Raw genomic sequence first — 16,970 nt, forward strand, 5'->3', positions numbered from 1 at the left:
TCCAAGTCATCTTTATTTAGAACCGATTCTCTGTAACCAGCACCACATTCAGTGTATCGGAAGCTCAATGGGTGGTAGGGAAATGTGAAAATGTGTTTAAGTTAAACAAATGCCCTAATATTATCAATTACAAACGATAAGTATCTCATCAAGTTAGCCTTGAGCTATAATTTGTCGAGCAAGTGATGCCTGCTATTAAGTGATCCCGACTGAGAGGTGCAATGATGGTGTCTGCAGTTCCTGGAAGTTCTGTTTGGAGATGAAAAATGTATGGTGTATCATAGAATAGGGTGCGTTAAAGAAGAATAGAACAAATTGAAAAGCTTTTATTCCTCTTGCAGCAACAATGATCGAGGCTGACACAAACGATAGTCAGAGTGGGTTTAAACATGCTTTCAAATTAGAGCATCTTACGTATGTCGAAGGCCGCAAATAAATGAGATAGATTACAAGACACAGTGCTGTAATGTCATCAAGCTGAACAATGTGGTTTCTGGAACTACACATTCCTTCACAAGCATTTGTTATATTAGGGTACACTACAAACAAGTCAAGCAAGGGTGCAAAAACAAAGGGCAAAGTGCTTTGTGACATATGACAGAACTTCAAAACTTCTCACAAAGGCAAACAATCAGCTTTCCGCTACGACCCTTGCGAGTAAACTAAAAATGCTGTTGCTCAATTTTTATCCTGCGATATCATATGCTAGAAAAAATGTTCACATTTCTACACTGAACTCGCCAATCACTACAGAAAATGCCACAAATTGCGAAGAATTGTCGCAAAGTAACGTTACCCTTGCTTGCTCTATTGCTTATGCTAAAATTTTCCTCCCCTTCTTATGTCTTCTTACATGAGAATCCCTTATAATTGCTACTTTATGTTAGTTATCGAAAAAAAGTGACATACCAAGGACTGCAGAGACCTTCTTTTGGTCCAGTGCAGCTTTTACTCGGTATCGCTTGTGGCTCTTAGCCTGCCAGCCAAAAAGAGTCTTATTTGCCAGCTCTCCGTCACTGAAGACTACCCTAATAAGAGCCCCTTGCAAACTTGCGTGGAGCATCCAGGTAAATCTCTTCTAGCCTTGCAAGTGTGGTTTCAGAAACCATGACGCCTCCACCAATACTTCGGTGCTGCAATAACAAAACACAAGAGGTGAATATGTTCACAAAATATAACTGCATAGTTGAAGTACAGAACACCAAACAATCTAACAACAAACTACCTTAAGAAGGCCCTAAAATGGCTTAGTTCGGTTTCAGGACAGTGATGAGACAGCGAGTACTGTGATACAGCGATCCTTTTGCACTACAGCTTTCTTAATACATTGACTATTAAGGTAGCAACGCGCCAGTAAATATTGCCTTCCTCTCGCGTGTCAGGTTGTGTTGTTCATCTTCAGCTTTTGTGTTTTGCGGTTGGTGGCTCAGCCCCAGCTTCCGGAGGCATTCATCATCCTGTGACGTTTTCCTCGTCTACTTCTGCTTGCGAGTTCGAGAAGACTTTCAGTGGCGTGGTTGAGCTGTTTGAGCCATCAAGCATCTCAGTTTGTTTGGTTTGTCATCGAAAAAAAATGGACCCCGAACTGCGAGTGCCAACTCAGATTAAGTGCCGAGATGGAATTTGGTTCTTACAGCAACACGCCGCTGAGAATGACAATGCCTGCGCAACACCTCCTAGCCTGTCGGATTCCTCTGATAACAGAAAGTATGTCACTACTGTGGTAACTGACAGTCGTCATTTGCCTTAATATTTGTAGTCCTTTGCGCTAAAATAACATTTCACTATTACTTGGAATTTTCGAAATATGTTGAAGCCTGCGTTGTCGTGATGTCACATTGTCTACGTCAAAGAAGCAGGGTTGGCAAAAATCGTACTGCTGTGCCACATACAGATTGCTAGCAATGGTGATTTATGTGCGTGTGAAACTGAACGTGTAAACATTACATTGTTGTCCTAGAACATTCAAACTGCGTCCTCAATGCTTGGAAACCTCCCTTATCTATTTAGTGCACTTGTCAAAATAGTTTCAGGGCCCTTTTACTTGGGCAATAATTAAGCTGGAGCTGAGAAGTTAAATAACAGGTGCTGCGCACCACACATTGAGGAAGTTATTGCAGTAAAACCCTTACCGCCTTCTCTTCAGGTTCGGCAGGCTTTGCTCCTTCAGCAGTTGAAGTTAGCTTTCTCACAGGTTGCTGCAACTTTTTCAGCATTTTGGAAGTGTCTGGAGTAAGGCGAGTTAAAAAGTTTAAGAGTGAACATTTCTACCATGGAGTAAGATGTACAGGAGCACCAACTGCTGATGAAAGAGCTATTACTGATGCCATGATCAGCAGCTTCGAAACTTCTGTACAGGTCATGACACCGCACATTACACCATGTACGCGTCTGTTGTCTGCTTAAGCAGCAGTTATGAAAGCTTGCACTTTAGATTACTTGCCGCTTATCAGTGTGCATTGATGTTCATCGTCTGCTTCAGCTTAGGCCGCAGACACTCGCATGTTGACGCTCACTTCATGTGAAGCAGAAATACCTTATGAATTTCATTGTGAAACACTCCTAGGAGAATGAGAATGTGTAATAGACAGCACAAGAAGGTATCTCGGCTACTGGTGATGTGTATGACTAACCAAAACCACATACCGATAAAATATTTTTGCTCTTCAATCTGCTTTTGGAGGGCTGCATTTTCTTGCTTGAAAGCTTCCATTTGTGACAGGCGGTCACAGCGTGGCTTTTTTTGCAAGGAAATTGCTGAATTGTATAAAGGCAATGTCAATTCTCCCTGCAGGTTTGAGAATGACACATGTGTATCCTGCAGAGGAGTTTGATATTTTAACCCACACCCACTGCTGCAGCTGCACTGAATAACCTGTGGAGGCTGTAAGAATAAGCAGTACCCAGCACAGAGGTTTGTTTTCTTTCTTAATCTCTCCAGAGAAACCACATTTATGGTTAGCAAGGGCGAAGCACCACCGTGATGCATCGCAGCCTATATTCCTGTAAAGGTCAGCTGACTGAACTGCTTGCGCTCAGCCATATTAAATATCCATATTAAATATCCAGGCACATCACACACATGTGCATTTGTGAAAGGCATTCAGGATAAAAGTACTAAATTATTTCCATAAACGTTTTAGAAACTGGCTTCCTGTGCGAATTTACTGCAGTGTGAATGAACAAGCTCTTTCTGAGTAGAGTGGCACTTAATCCTATTAAACGGATGCGAGGGATAAGTGTAGAAGCCTGAGCGAGATGGTCCAAGAAAGGATGATCACAGAACTGAACTATACCCACAAGACCACGAAAAACGAATTAGAACGTCCACAGGTTTTCCTGTTTCTAACGTACCCATTCTCGGGATAAAGCGAAAGCCTGAGAACTGCAGATGGAAGGCTAATAGTATCAGCCATATTCAAGGCCACGATGATTCATTAACTGCTGTTTGAGGACATTAGCGTGCTCGACATTTGGTTTCAGCTTCATAAGCGAGGCAAAGCTAACATAAAGTTTTTTTTATGCTACTCTTCGCACAATTGGCACAGCTGTTCCATCACTGTTCTGTTGGAGTGTGCAAGCACTCGCATCCATCATATCAATAACAACATTGACAAAGAATTTCGTGAAATTCTTAACCGTAGATATCTTTTGTATTTCATTTACATGTACCTTACAGGCCTTTGAGAAGGCATTGTGTAAGAGGGGAAACATATTCGCAAGGAATTAGGAAGAAAAAAAAGTATTATTAGAATGAAAAAAACCTTCGCGCAGAAAAACAGTATAGAAGAATTGTACGATATTAGCACATACAATGTGAAGGGCAATGACATTAAAAACAGCAAACAATAACATAACATAATAAACGTTTTGCCTGCATTCAGTAATCAACGAAGTATAAAAATTTCGGTAACAAATTCTTCTATTTGCTTGTAGAGAAATGCAGGAAAGAAAAGAGAAGGCAGCACGTGTTAGACGGTTGAAATTGAATATTGAGTGGTTGATTGATGATGAACTGAATATTCTGATTATTGAGGTGTGTGTTCAAGTGTGTCATTCAAACAGACGCCTGGGGACCTCGGGACAGTTGCCATTGCCACTATGCAAGCTGAGGATGTTTGCACTCCACTATCGATGAAAAGCGCTGGGCCACTTGTACTAGTGCACATTTACAGACTCCATTTTTGGTTTTTAGACCTACGAAATGCACACATGGACGCACAGCTTCTGCTCGCCGACGTGCTCGTTCACTCGATGCAATCCGACGCACTGCGGAGCGGCTAATTCTTTTGCGCAAGGTAAAGCGCAGCATGATCGTGCAGACGCCGTTACTGTGTATATGAGCTCTCGTCAATAACGGGGGGCGGGACTCACCGATGCAGTGTTACCTTCCGCATGGCTCAAGATTATGGAAGCCTATGTCCCTAGGCGAAATATCCCTACCGTACACGGGGTACGCACGCACAAGCAGGCGACACAGTGCCATGCGCAATATTTGCCCAGCTGGAAGGAGCCACATTTCGTAAAGGCTCAATCACACGGCCGCAATTTGACGCGCGAAAGGCCAAGCGACATCCATGAGCAACAAGTTCGGCTGTTACACAAGCCGATTTATCGCCGCCGCGCTTGCAGTCACTCGGTTTTGGGATTCTAGAGTTTATAGCTCGTCGCTCGGAAGTTCCCAAATCGATGGGTGTGTCGTCACGTCGTTGCTCGCTAAATCGCGCTCTTGTGGTTCCCACTTAAGGTAACGAGCGGGATAAGGAATAATAAAGGCCGCCGATGTGCACATAGTGTGTATCCATGACAGCAGCACAGAGTCGAAATGAAGCACCGGTTTATAGCTCACGTACTCGCATTGGTTGCAAGATAAATAAATAGATAGATAAAATATAAAGTGCAGTGATTTTCACCATTACTTACCAGTAGCCACCACGTATGCGTCGCCTTGTTCGTCTCCATCCTTCCAAAGGATCTTGAAGACTTTCCCTGCTAAACCCTCTACCACAGTCGAATCCTTTATAATCGACGTGGCAGTGGCCACATCGACCATGCGTTTAGGTGGATATATATCTCACTGATCTGTTGACGCCCACTTCACTAACATAGGTGACATTACGAAACGCAATAAATAGATAAATCTAAAAATTGACCGAGAACAACATAACAAAGATAGAAAGACCACCAACTGGTTTGACTAGGCTACAACGTACTGAAGTCATAGCCAGGCGTAACTGAAAGGGCTAGAGCAGCTGATTACATTTTGCTTCATTTTGGCTACATTTCGAATTAAATGTTATAAAGAAACGATAAATTAATACGTACAGGTGTACGAAAATATAGATAATAAAAATATAAATTGTTATTGTTGAGGACGTATATTTTTATATGAACGTTGGGTGTCAGGCTCGTTAATCCTATGAGTTTGCTTGGCGCTTCCTTGTTGCGCCATCTAGGAGGCTTATTATAAGCTCTACAAATAAAAGTATTTTAAAAACATGGCATATGTTTAGAACTTGGATCGTCAGTGGCTATCGCGGCTAGGCAGTAAAAGTTCGGAAAACTATCGCGTTACCGCCTCTCATGACCTCGTGTTGCGTAGAGTGTACTAGAGTAAATGTTGCGTGTTTATTCGTAGCGACGATTATTTCACGACGCAGAACATGTGGCCTCTTTCCGAGGAAGCGCAAGGTACAGGCACTGTACGTCGATAATGTGAGAGTTCTTGCTGGAAATTGCTAGCCGCCGCCGTTTACCAGATTTGCGCTGCAAGTATGCTGAAAAGATACCGAGAGCGGCTCTTCCAAGACAATATTGCGAAACCTCACTCCACAGCAGTTATACACGCGAAGGAAGCTTCTCGCAGTAATGGCCCTTTGTTGCTTGGAGGTCCCGACAGAGTGGGGGTGGCATCAGCTGCAGTGGGCATGACGGCTGACGCTTTAAATAGCGAAGAATCTACGAGTGACGACTTCCTCGACAGTCTAGCCAGCAGTGCTGAAATGAACACAAAAGCAGACGCGTCTCTCGGCTCCATAAGTGAGGGGCTTCCTGAAGCAAACGATGCGCAGCCGAATATCGTACAAAGTGTAAGTGCGACTAAAGTCCTGTTTAGTTTTCTTGCAAGACCTCTTCTAACACGCAAATCTGCTATTGTCGCATCGTGAATGTTCACATATATCAATTAGTATTTCGCGTGTTGGCACGTAGTGCGGCCGGTGCACAGGCAGGTAGAGAACGAGCCGAAGTCCACCAATAAACTGGAACAGTTGATTTGGCAAACATGTGCCCCCAATAGAAACGAAAAAAATAATGGTGGTGGCGATAGCAGCCAGCGTGGACGTCTGTCGTCGAAACGAATGCTGCCCCGCTGGCGTGTCCGTAATTTATAACTCTGTCACCGAACTTTTAGCCGTGCCACAATGGCACAAATTAACGGCAGTTGAGTTGAGGCCTTCAGTACCTTAACGTCAGTAAATCTTGGTGTCCGTGCCACACATCCAGAAGAAATGGAAATAATTAAATGTGCGATGACGGCATGCAGTTCGATTTGCGTTGCAAGCTTATCAGAAAATAACACGCCTATTAGTACACAAATCATTCGGCTGTACAAAAGTATTTCGTTATCGGTCCCATTAGAGTGGACAGCCATTAGAACGTCGTACAGCTTTTCATTTTATTTGTTACAACCTTCTCGAATCCGTTCAGCTCCACACTTTGAACTTCCTCAAGCATTATACGCATGACAAAGTTACTATTTATAGCTGTGACATTTGCTTTGCACTCTCTGCAGTTATGTGCAATGACACAATTAAGCCTGCATTATTGGTACATTCTTCTTGAGTAATCACACAGAATATGTCTGTTTCCACAAGATTCAGAAGCAGATTCTGCTACATAAGAAGGTCCTGCTGATGCTCTGCAATATGACCTGATGGATAATGTGTCCTTGTGCTCCAGTGATGAAGAGGACTTGTCGCCCCAGCATGAACCCTCAGAAAACCAGACATCAGAACTGGTCAGTCTCTTCAGTAGTCTTACTCATGGGCACTGGAATGGTAAGGCAAGGACGGGCAGGTCCTTTCTCCTGCCAAAAATTTCCAAGTGGGACCTAATTCATTATTGAAAACTTCATTCTTTCCTAGTTTTGTTCATGATACTTCTGCTTGTCATGAAGGACTGTTCATCCCACCTTCGTTTCTCTTTATCAGCTGTTCATTACAAGTCACCACAACTCCCATACCATGCCTTCGTTCATCGTTAGTTGTCATTTTCGCAGTTATGTGCATCAAATTAGCGCAGTACTGGAAATGGACAGACATGTCTGTACGCAGCCCTTTTTTCGCGGTATTCAAGTAAAAGAGAGCGCATTTGTCTTGTCATATCTTCAGGTATTAAACGAGATATTCAGTCATTACTGAAAACTGCTCTGTTCAGACAGATGACCATCCGCCCTTCCTTGTCGTAGCTCTTGTCATCGTAGCCTTTGTCAGGGAAAATGGTACAGGGCCAAAATGCCTACTCATAATGTGGCACTCCTGTTGACGAATCCATCCGTCATGCCACTAACAGTCTCTAAACTGTAATGAGCATTGTTGCCACTAATTTGAAGTAGAAATGCTTCGACATAATTTCACTTCTTCACACAGCGCAATTCGTCACGGCGACTTGTGAAAAAACTTAAACATGACTTGCATGCTTTTTCTGAATCTACACAAATGCAGCATGCTGCAGCTTGCGCAGTAAAGGGTGCTGTGTTTACTCAATGTGAATTTACTGTTATTGCACTTAGCAAGCTGATTAATTAACACAACCTGTGTCTCAATAAACACAGAACAAAACAGCACAAGCGAAGTATTTTAGTATGGAAACAGAAGGGAAAGGAACAGGTAAATGAGAATTCTTGTTGTGTCATAGCATCTGTGTGCTCCTGTTTTTTCTTAGTTTAGCTCACTCTCCTCACAAGGCTGATATGCAGACCTTTAGTGTGCACATAAACCGGTCAGCCTGGCAATTTTTATCTATTGTAATCCTGTATAAAGGTGATGTGATGTATGACAGTTCAGTATTCATGATTCTGTTTCCTATTTCGCAGGATGAGCAACTCTACCCTGGCTCACGTGTGCTCGTTGGTGAGAGCACGGGGCTTACTCTTAGACATTGGCTGCGGCATAAAACCCCTAAGGAGGCAATTGAGAGCCTTTTAAAGCTCATTCAAGCCCACATGCCTAAGGAAGCTGCCATACCAACGTCGAAGTACATCTTTTCTAAGCAATTTGCAATTTCTGGGGAGAATGCCACGTTGCACTTCTATTGCCCATCTTGTTCACTTTATCTGGGCGAGAGCCAGGCACAGGAACTACACTGTTCCACCTGTGGTGCTGATTTTGTTTTCGACACACTAGTAAAAAGATTGTTTTCTTACATTAGACATTGCCAAACAAGTCAAAGAGAAGCTTTCGCCTGCTGAACTAAATTTTGAGTTGTTGCCTAGACAGCTGTCATATAATGTAGACGAGCTAACGACAATATAGTGTTATTACAACCTGCCACTTTCTACTCATGTCTTGTCAGTAATGTGAAAGACACACGGTGTTCCTCTCTACGAGTCATCTGGGTACAGCATCTGGCCGCTGCTCCTTTAAATAAATGAATTACCCAAGAAAGTGAGAATGAAACACATGGTTCTACCTGGGTTGTGGTTCGGTCCCCCAAAACCTAAAATGAGTTCCTTTCTCAAGCCATATGCTGAACAAATCAACATTCTTTCCAGCAGTGGTTTTCAACGCATAGACCTGAAAGGAAATGCTCTAAAGGTGTGAGTTTTTCCAAGGCCCTGTTGCGTCGACACATTGGTCAGAGCCATGGTTATGAACATGAACCAATTTAATGGTTCTTATGGCCGTGCATGGTGCATGCATCAGGGACGAGTTGTTAGGAAAGGCAGTGGTCATGTCCGCCTGTACCCTGTTGTCTCTCCTCGACCAGCGCCCAGAACACATGAGACATTTTCGCGAAATGCTGCTAAAGCAGAGGCAACACTGCAAGCCAATTGTGGTGTCAAAGGTCCAAGCGTGCTGTTTCAATTGGCTTTTTTTTTTCATTTCCGGCAGGTTTAGTTGTCGACTACATGTATGCTGTGTGTGCTGGCTTTGTTAGGCACATAGCATGCATGTGCTTTGACACTTCCATGCTGTTTCCATAGTCTTGGAGACAAAATGATAAAATCGGCCAGCGGCTGCGTCTTTTGAAACCTATCTGGGAGATTTCTAGGCTGCCACGCTCTTTTAAAGTCCGGAAATACTGGAAAGCGTCATAGTGGCGCAAGTGGTTGTTTTATTCTCCAGTGGCGTTACATAAGATTCTGCCAAGACTGTATTACAAGAATTGGTTGAACTTTGTCATGGTGATGCACTTTCTTCTTGCTGACACAGTCGCTGCAGAAAAACTGGAAGACGCTTGGCAGTACAATGTACGAGTTTGTGAGGGAGTACCAAGATCTGTATGGAGTAGCACACATGACATATGAGCCCAGCCTTTACTACACCTTGTTGCATCAGTGGAAGTATGGGGCCCATTATGGAATTATTCGGCATATGCATTTGAGGGCCTGACTGGGCAGCTCGTTCAACTTGTAAATGACACACGCTATGCTGGCTGGTAAGTGGTTGAGAAGTTTTATTTTCTCGCAAACCTTCCCATAATATGGGACAAATGTTCCCACTTTGAGGATGCCCAGTCAAAGCACCTGCTAATGAAGTACTTTTTAAGGGGTTCAATCTGCGAAAGAACCCTGAGAGCCCTTGTGGTCTTGTTTTTTTTTCGGAAAGGGAGAGACTTGTAACCGTGGCATCTCAAACAAAAAAGTACTAATTGGCGGTTCCCCCTACTGCGCGAAGGGCTCTGATAAGTCGTGCCGCCTTTTCTCATTCATGTGCATCAATGGCACATTTGGCTTGATCGAGAATATTTTGGCAACTTGTGTAGAGGGACATCGATCATGTGCGTGTGTTCGCCGTGTTGTCTTTCATTCGTGCAAACTTCAGATAGTAAGAAAATTTGTTGCCGATGACTTGAGTGGATCAGAGCCATCATACATGAAGTTTGCACGACGTCAGATAGAGTGGAGATGGTTTGGGAAAATCCACGAAAACTTATGTTACTGCAGTCGTCGTTAAAAACATTTGTGTTATGTGTTGCCAGTAAGTATATTTTTGAAGCAACATAAAGATGTCATTGGAAGAGGAGGGGTGGAGCCAGAAGTAACGAAAATATTTATACTGAAGCGTTAGGGGAAAAAATACTAAAATATCTTATTTGGAGGACCTACTGGACCTTTGCTAGCATTATTTGGCAAAGCAACATCCTTCCATACCTACTTCTTCCGGCATGTATCGCCGATAACACATTGCCTAAAGTGGACGCCAACTAAATGTGATATTTGCCTATACTTCTCTCTTCATTCCTTTAATGGAGAAAAATCTTGCCAAGCTGCAAACTAGCACCTTTTAGTGCTGGTTTGCACTAAAAGCTTTTGGTTTTTAAATGAATGAATGTCAAATAAAGGTTGATTGATGTATATGTACCTACCTTGTTATTAGCCTGTGTCGTGAGTGTCTTTTTTCTATCGCTGACCTGTATGGCCTGTGTACTTTTCTGGTAAGCTTTTCTGTAAGCTTGCTGGAGTATAAAGCTGCATACCTTATGCAGACTATAATTCTTTGTTTGATGGGAACACTAAGGGCTAGCTGACGGCCATAATTCAGATTTGGCATGAGTTATTAGAATCTGGCATAAATTGGACATGCCTCTGGATATGCTATAAATGGGCAATCCAGCTTTAGCAAGAATCGTGTTCAACACTACATTAACCTTGGAGTTCTACGGATCGAACAAGCTTTGGCAGGTGCAAGCATGCATGGTTTGTAACTAGCATCCGGCGTGAGACTGAGTGTGGAATAACCATGTATATGAATGACCTGTGAATGGCTGCGAATTGATCCATAGGACAACTGCTGTATGTAATGCAAGGTTCATAGGCACTACCTCATTTCAATTAATATTATTTGCTTTAAGTTGCGGCCATTGTCAGACTGTGCTTGTACCAACCCGTTGCAAATTTGAAAATGGTGAATATTACCGTACTGATAAAATTTGTGATGGTTCAGAATATATATATATTTTCCATACGGTGTCAGACAATCTGCAGACTAGGTCGTCTAAATGGAGATCATTTGTGGGTGTCTATGTGATCAAACCTATTTAACCTTAATTATTATATGTTTCATGGTTCAGCATATAGGAATATGGGAGGCTAGGAAGCATTTCGATGATTCCCGTATTCATGAAGATATGTGAAAGCTTTTTTTCTTACTACATTATTGGCAGACGTTCTTGGCACTAACCTTGGGACAGACATCATACGTTCCACCATAACTGTGTGGCTGTGGCACATTCTGGAACGTACGTTCCAGAATGTGCACCGCTATTCGCGTTAGCCAAGTAACCTGACTAGAGAAGCACCATCGCCGTAAAATTTGCTACAACATTGTAACAAATTTCGGCTACATGTCCTTTCATTTTTTTATGTAGAAGGCCCCCATGGGCATTTAACAGGGGCGTACATATCATTAAAACAAGAACCGAAGTGCGCGGACTAAGTAGCTTCATCAATGTTGACGCTATTTGGCCCAATAGTACGGCCCTAGCACAACACACCTATGGGCTACGGGCTTGCCCAGGCGAACGGCACATCAGTCCCTGGCTAAGACGTTCTGACATACGCGTTACGCTGATTTCAGCAAGTGGAGCCATGATCCTATCAATCGAGAGCGTTACTACACTTCCAGCACGACACGTTCTTTTTTTTTACTTCTGATATATACTGTGCCGTACAGCAGCCTTCCTCAAAAAAAGAAAAGAAGAAAAAAATTAATTTTGTAACTGTGGTCAAACGTTCACGGTATCAATATCAAAGATTTGCGCGGGTGAATATATTGTCACGTGGTACTTACGGTGAAGAAAGCAGCAAATTTGTGAATGACGAAGCTAACTTTTTATTGGGCGATCTTGGGCCCAGAAAACCACGTAACACTCAGTGCACAGCGAAAGCGGCGAACACGGTCGGCGATCGTCTAAATATGATCTGCCGGTGAAGCGCGTTGGCTTTTACACACCAGTCATGGAAGGTTCCAGAGTAACCGGTGGTGCCCGCGTGTCTACCAGGAAGTTCTACACAATTTGCGTCTCACATCCAATGAGATTATACAAGCTTCGTTGAGAACATAACCATCGATAATATTCGAGAAACTTCCTATACAGGCGGGCGCGTCCCGCGCCTGCTGGTAACATTGGTTAGACGCTGAAAAACCCAAAAAAAGTAAACAAGTACACGTGTCAGTATGTGACTGCCGCTTTATCCACTACGAACGTATTGCCGATCATATAGGCGTACAGTTAAATCCATTGATGCAAATACGAGGGTTGATCCAGAAATAATGTTCCCATCAATTTTAGAAATAGGCAACATTGTTTATTCTCAGAAAGACTTATAATAATGGAAAGATGAAACTTTCCTATATTTTTCTGCATAATCGCCATCTTTTTCTACGCATTTTTGTAGATGGGGCTGCAATTGCTGTATCCCAATGTCCTAGTACTCCACCGCCAACGCGTTGAGGAAGCGTTTCATCTCTTCTTTGACTTCATCGTCGCTCCGGAAGCGGTGGCCACTCGAATGTTCCTTTAACTTGGGAAATAAATGATAATCACTAGGCGCAAGATCTGAACTGTACGGTTGGTGGGGCATGAAAGTACACCCAAAATTTGTCTGAAGTGCCTGGGTTTGACGGGAGACGTGAGGTCTAGCGTTGTCATGAAGCCGCGTTACGCCGGCTGCCAGTCGTCCTCGCCGTCGGTTCAGGATAGCTCACCTGAGTTTTTCTTAGTGTTGCAAAATAACTGTCGGAGTTGATTGTTGTGCGGCGTTCCATGAAATCTATCAGCAATATCCCCTTACGATCCCAAAAAACACTGGCCATGACTTTGCTAGCAGAAGGAGTTTGTTTGAACTTCTTTGCGACTAGTGACTCTGGGTGACGCTACCGTTCCTTCTTGGCACTTTTGAAGAAACTGACGAGCACAGTCAAGGCGTTTTTCCCCATGTGGTCTCAAACCCCGCAGTACCCATCGAGCACAACACTTGTGATACCCCACTTTTTCAGTCAAAACTCTTTCCAGTGTACTGCAAGAAATCCCAAGAATCTGAGCAACAAGTTCACCAACGGTGCTTCCTGTTTTGAAGCACTTCGCGTTTGACCATCTCGATAACCGTTGCCGAAACTGTCTTCCACTCCGTTCTTCATCGTGGACTTCCTTCTGACCGGCACTACATTCTTTGCACCACTTTTGGACGTGTTGAACGGACGTACACTTGTCGCCATACTACTCTGGCAACGGACGATGGATATCCACGGGTGGAGTCCCTTCTTTCGTAAGTGAATTACGGAAGGAATCTCGCACTTGGCGCGATCAACAATGGAACCTCCATATCGGACGGCTACTGAGCCGAGAACGAGCGGCGAAGCGAAGCGCGTCCGGGGCGAATCGAGAGTGGGGGAATAGCCGTGCGCGGCAGTGTTGCCCTATTTCGCCTCTCACCTTCCCGTGTGGATGGTGCTCTTTGGAAACCTTAATTCTGGATCAACCCTCATATATACGGGTGTTACAGATTCAGTGCATCACCTTGCCCTGTATCGAACGGGACGTCTCAAATGAAGTCACTCCGTCGAATCCACGGACAGAGTAGTTCGCGAAGTTGCAGCAGCCTTTTGCAAAGTACTTGAAGAGGACACCGTTTGCGTCGTGTTTGTACACACCTCGCCAGCATTCCTGCGAAATAAATGACGACATCTATGTGAGTTTTAAGCTCCGAATAAACACACTTGCCGTCATTGTTGTTGTAGATATGTTATCGTTTTTAATGCCGTCCTTACTCGGTGGGTGGAGTGGCGCTCTGCGCAGTCGTTGCTTTTAAACAGACGAGCGCACCCGTTACGACGAAATATTTTTTTGCCACGTCTTTTTAGTTATACTTCCGCTTATCTTATTTTGCGGCATAATTTATATTCAATAGCATCGATTTAAATACGAGTGTCTTGGCTATGAACGGTTGCTATGGTGGTCCCGGATATTTTTCAGCCTGATGAAGGAGCGGGGTGGGCCACGAAAAGCCAGAAAATCCCATAGAAGCGTCATTCTTTTAGTTAGATCGCAATCGCTGCTCGGACTAAGTGATCAGCGCTACGAATAGACCCCGTTATTCTAAGAAACTATAGCATCTGGGCAAAGCCATTTACAAGAGAAGCCGCATAATCTTTGAACACGAAGTCAATATAGCAGCTGTGCAAGAGCAAACCACGAACGCCAAGTGGCCACGAACAGCAAGCTGCGAACTTCGAAAACTGATTTCACGCTAGTGTTTCTTCAATATACCATGCTCAGTTAGTTGCTTCTATTGGTCAGACGGTCTACCCTTATGAAAATGACTGTTGAAAAGTTGTTGGCATATTGTTGACGAATTGTTGACTCAATAGCCTTTCAACAATACCTCAACAATTATTGAAACCACAGGTAATAATTCAAGAGTAAAATTGTTGGGCAGTTCACAACAAAAAAGTCGTTGACTAAATTCTGTTGGTATATTGTTGAATAGTATTGAGTATTATTGAGCCATTGTTGAGCAGTTTTCAACAATAAAGTCATTGACTAAATTCTCTTGATATATTGTTGAATAGTATTGAGTATTATTGAGCCATTGTTGAGTAGTTTCCAACAATAAAGTCGTTGACTAAATTCTGTTGATATATTGTTGAATAGTATTGAGTATTATTGAGCCAATATTGAGTAATTTTCAACAATGAAGTCGTTGACTAAATTCTCTTGACATATTGTTGAATAGTATTGACTATTGAACCATTGTTGAGTAGTTTCCAACGATAAAGTCGTTGACTAAATGCTGTTAACTTATTGTTGAATAAAATTGAGTCACGAGCAATATTGAGTTTCGAAGTACATGTGAAAAACACACGCACATATATATGTGTGCGTCTTTTGCACATATATGTTGCTTTACTGGTCACTTGATCACCATTGCATATATACAGGGTGTTGTTTCACGTTACTTGAACCATAGACGTATATACACGTGTTTCAGCTAACTTTACTCAGAGTTTAAAAATATGCCGATGCACCATAAGACGATGCGACCAAATGCATGTTGCTCACTCTTGTACGTGTCACGCTATTCTTGTATTTTTCCTAAGTAGTTAATTAGTCAAGAAAATTAGCCATTCTGAAGGAACAAAGTTAGGCGAAAAATTCTAATTAGAAAGCTCTAGAGCACTTTGCAAAACGTCCTATTAGGCAATTTCTCACTTTCTATCTATTAAGTGTTAGTGTTTTTCAGCTTGCTGCGGATGCCCGTGAAATAGAAAAAATATCACCTGACATATCCGCTTGCGCGCCGTGCTTGCAGCGCTCCCAAACGAGCATACCATCGAGCAGGGTGTGTTGCCGCTTAAAAGGCAACAGGGCAGTGACGAAGGCGTTGGCTGTGGTATTGACGCCAGCGACGTGCTTCCCTCGCTGCGGTTCATGATGGCGATAAGCAGACGGGTGTTCACACCAGTTAAATGGCATGTTTTCGTTTGTGCGCAGAAGGCTTAGGAGCAGTGCAATCACGACTCGCAGGTGGGCATATGTCACGTGGTGCTTTTTCTATTTCGCGAGCATCCGCAGTAAGCTGAAAAACAATAATACTTAACAGATAGAAAGACAGAAACTGTTTATTCGGACGTGTTGCCAACAGCTCTGCAACTTTCTAATTGGAATTTCTTTCCTAACTTCCTTGCTTCAGAAGTTGGTTAATTATGCTTGCCTAATTAGCTAATTAAGCAAAAATACACAAATAGCGCGACACGCTACATACCAAAGGGAGCAACATGCATTTAGTCGCGTCGTCATAGAGTTTACACTCGGCCTAAAGTTAGCAGAAACACCCTGCATATATATATATATATATATATATATATATATATGCAGTTTCAGAAGACAAACGTCCCTACAACCGATGATTGGACGCATCCTGCATTTCCATCGGCGTCCATTATAAGGGGCCAGTGCCCTGGCTGTGTGTTAGGAAACGGCATTGCATGCCTCCATGTTAAATATGATCAAGGTGGCGGAGAACGTTAACAAAATTCAAGTCTGGGGTTTGACGTGCCAAAACCACGCTTTGATTATGAGCCGCACCGTAGTAAGAAACGCCATATTTATTTTTGCCATCTGGGGTCCTTTAACCTGCACCGAACGCACAGTACACGGTAGTTTTTGCATTTCACCCCAATCGAAATGCAGCCGCCGCGGCCGGCATTAGATCCCAAGCACTCGGGTTAGTAGAGCAACAGCTCAGCCACTATGCCACCACGGTGGGTGCGGCGGAGAAAGGAGTGAACATCGTTTTTACAGAGTGCGTTTCGCTTACCCGTTAGCGCGCTATACAGAACGAAACGAAAAGCTTGGCCGATATGTACGACATGGTGCTCATATTTCACATGGAGGCCAAATTCTTTTCTGTGACCTAGACGGGGTGCTGGCGAATGTGTTCGGAATCTGCTCGGCCACCAAGCACAATCTGCGCTGCTATACGTTCTCGGTGACAAATCGCACAGCGCAGCAGCACACGCACAAATGTTTAAAGAATGGGACGACAGACCGCCCGCAGTTTGCCATGACGTCGAAATAAGAAGCACAAACAGCGACGTTTCTGTACTTTTCTGGTCAATAGTTCAGTTCGCATGGTTGCGGCACGCATTACTTTTTTTCTTTTAAATCCAAACGACGAAAACTTTGCGCGCACAAATTAGCGCGGCGTTTGTGACGTTTGAATTTGGCGCCTTTTCCCGCGCATG

The sequence above is a fragment of the Dermacentor andersoni genome, chromosome 4 (assembly GCF_023375885.2).
Source record: "Dermacentor andersoni chromosome 4, qqDerAnde1_hic_scaffold, whole genome shotgun sequence".
Taxonomy (NCBI): Eukaryota; Metazoa; Arthropoda; class Arachnida; order Ixodida; family Ixodidae; genus Dermacentor; species Dermacentor andersoni.